Below are 2,950 nucleotides of genomic sequence, written 5' to 3'. Positions count from 1 at the left end.
AGGGGGGGGCGGAGCCGGGCCGGCGCCGCGCGTGCGCATTGCGGCGCGGAGGCTCGGCTGCGGCGCGGCTGGTGTCCGAGGTCCCTAAGGCTGCGCTGGTCGGCGCCGGGTCTCCGTGCCCCGGGGCGCCCGAGACGGAGCCGTGCCCGGGTGTTGGGCTCAGGGCTCGACCCAGCGCGTCCACACCCACTGCATGCAGCGGTCGTGCTCAGCCTGCATGCAGTGTCCGCAGGCTCAGGAGCCTCACTGCAGAAGGAGAACCGATCTACTTCCATCAGCGGCCCGGCGGACCGTTCGTGAGCGCCCGCTGGGTGCCGGCGCTGGGTCCAAGCCCAGGGCGCGGTAGCTCCCCGCCCTCGTGGAGCTTGAAGTCCAGCAGCGAGCGAGTGAAGGCGAGAGAGACAAGGAGCCCAGCTCTTCAGCCTCCAAATGCCTCCTCTTGTGAAAAAGCAGCCGTGAATGACCTGGCCTTGAGTTGGGTTCGAATCCCGACTCCTTTCCATCCTGCCTTTGGGACCTTGGGCGAAGAGATCCCCTGATCCCCTGACCTCTCTGAGGCTCGCAGTTTCCATTACTAAAGGTGGAAAAGGTCATACCTGAAGCCCAGAGTCTCCTCTATCACGTACATGGTTGTCGGGGCCAGACGAGACAACGATTGCGGGAAAGCCTGGAGACGGTGTGAGCTCATTTAATGCGTGTTTTGTCCTGCTGCTTGGACTCCGATACCATTTGCTGGGAACCTCCTTCCACCCCCGACACACGCGCACTTTTGACCTTTCGGAAAGAAAGTGTGCCTAAAATAGATCCGTCTCTGAGGAAAGAAGGGGGCCAGTCCCAAGAAAAAGTGACTCAGACGTTGCTTCCTACAAAATAAAAGTGCTTCCTAGGAAGGGCAGACTGTGGCAGGGAGCAGCAATTTCTCCAGGAATAACCGTCAACAGTTTATTTCAAAGCTCCGGAAGGAGCAAGGCGGGATTCCAACACCTTCCTGTTGGAGGTCAGAGGTCAGGGTGCGTGGACGTTGGCCAGAAGCAGGGCGAAGATGCAGGGCCGGGGCGATTCCTCCACACGAAGTGGAGTTCGGGAAGACCCGTGTCAGCCACAGGACCGGCAGCTAGGCAAAAATGCCCCCCCCCCCCCAACTGAAATAACAAGAGCTGAGCAGAGAGCATGCCGACCCAGAGAGGGATCACCGACGGCAGGTTCTTTCCCCGCTGCTCTTTGCTGCAATGCCGGACCTTCGTTCCTGATAAGGGAGCTTCCTGGTTCTCTATCTTCTGTGGCTCAGAAAAGCTAGCGGGCCTTTCCTCACACAAACGCATTTATGTACAAAGAGTTCATATCCATAGGGCAGAGAGTTCCAGCTCCCTCCAGAGTGGGATGGCCTTGGGAAGGGCACCGAAAATCTCGCTTGGCCACTGCCTAGACATCGCTGGTGGCCAAAGGCGCTAAATGCAGGAAAAACCCGTTAATTCTAGGTGTTGGAGAAACAGAAGGCTAGGCATTAGAGGATTTTCCCTAAAATGTAGCCGAATTGTCACCTCCCCTGTTAACTTCCACTCCTGCATTGCAGTTCTAGCCTCTGGAGTCACCCGGAGTCGATGGACAGTACCACTGGCTTTCCCGGAAAGGTTTCTGGAGTTAGAGCTGGTTATAAATCCCAGCTCAGGCAAGAAGCAGCTGTGAGTCTGCTCCCTAACCTGTGTGAAACTCAGCTTCTCATGTAAAATTCAGGGAACAATAGGACCTAGCTCACAGGGCAGTTGTCAACATTAAACAAGAGAAAGCAGGTCAAGGCTTAGCATAGTCCCTGACAGATTTACATTTCTCAGAAGCCCACATTCAGTCACATAAAATGCTTTGTGGACTGTCTGGAAATGGGGGTATTTACAGCCTGGAAAAGGGCCCAGCTGGAATAGAAACCACTCCCATAGACCCCCTTAAAGTTGACATACTGTCCCCTCTTTAAAGCAGGGAGAGTTCATCTGGAAATGTTACTGCTGGCCGTTCAACCAGGGACGTTCTCCCCCTTCCTGTTTAGTTTGCCTAGTCCTTTTTCAGTGTTCCATAGATCACCTCTGTTACAGGCTGAATCACGTCTCCGAAAAAAGAGTTGTTAAAGCCCTAATCCCCAGTGAATGGAAATGCAAGTTCACCCCAGTGGATGTGACCTTATTTGGAAACAGGGTCTTTGCAGACATAGTTAAAATGAAGTCATTAGGTGGGCCCTTATCTAATATGATTGGTGTCCTTAAAAAAGAAGAAATTCAGAGAGGCGAATGCCCTGTGGAGACATAGAGAAGCATGGGGAGAAAGGGCCATGTGAAGACAAAGCCACATGGGAGTTCTGTTCCCACAAGGCAAGGAATACCTGGAGCTGTCAGAAACCGGAAAAGGCAAGAAAGGAGCTTTCCCTATAGCATTCCGAGGGAATAGGGCCCCGAGGACACCTTGATTTTACACTTCTAGCTCCCAGAACTGAGACAATGAATTTCTGTTGGTTACAGCAGCCCTAAGAAATGAATTCAAGCTCCCAGATATGATTACCTAACATACAGGAGGAGGCAAGACAGGTAAACAAAACCAATCATTGAGTGTAAGGGTTGGGGGCGGATGCTCATTCATTTACTTACCATTCAACCAACATTTACTTCGATCAGGCTCCTTCGGGGAGCATTCGTTTTGTCAGGGTGGGGGGTGGTGGTAGACCCTGCGAGGGGCAGAGTTGTGCATGATGGAAGGAGAGAAGGAAGAACGGTGCCGATCTAGATCGTCCTGGGCACTTACAAACTGTGATCTTAGGAAGTCATTTACCAGGATTCTGCCATTGAGGACCCTGTGGCTCAGAGGAAGGTACTTGACCTGTGTGCCTCAGAAAAAGGCCAGGTCTCTAACAACCAGTTTTGGAACTCAGATCTAGTTGCGGGCGGGGGGGGGGGGGGGGGGGGGG

At 53.5% G+C, this 2,950-nt stretch overlaps 1 protein-coding gene and 1 long non-coding RNA gene across 2 annotated transcripts in view; one reads left to right on the top strand and one right to left on the bottom strand.

Annotated features, from left to right (window-relative positions):
- The window catches only part of ZNF518B (zinc finger protein 518B), a 21,022-nt gene extending 20,333 nt beyond the window's left edge, over nt 1–689 (bottom strand). Inside the window, exon 1 of the mRNA XM_040487858.1 lies at nt 597–689. The gene's annotated coding sequence lies outside the window, so the exon portion shown is untranslated. The remainder of the gene's footprint in view (nt 1–596) is intronic.
- Nucleotides 25–2,950, top strand: part of LOC121038376 (uncharacterized) — a 7,607-nt gene continuing 4,681 nt past the window's right edge. The window contains exon 1 of the long non-coding RNA XR_005794335.1: nt 25–2,573. This is a non-coding gene — a long non-coding RNA (uncharacterized LOC121038376). The remainder of the gene's footprint in view (nt 2,574–2,950) is intronic.

The sequence above is a fragment of the Herpailurus yagouaroundi genome, unplaced genomic scaffold, assembly GCF_014898765.1.
Source record: "Herpailurus yagouaroundi ecotype Mexico unplaced genomic scaffold, PumYag 28, whole genome shotgun sequence".
Lineage (NCBI taxonomy): Eukaryota > Metazoa > Chordata > Mammalia > Carnivora > Felidae > Herpailurus > Herpailurus yagouaroundi.
The sequence above is the reverse complement of the archived record's forward strand: the minus strand, read 5'-3'. Positions and strand labels throughout refer to the sequence as shown.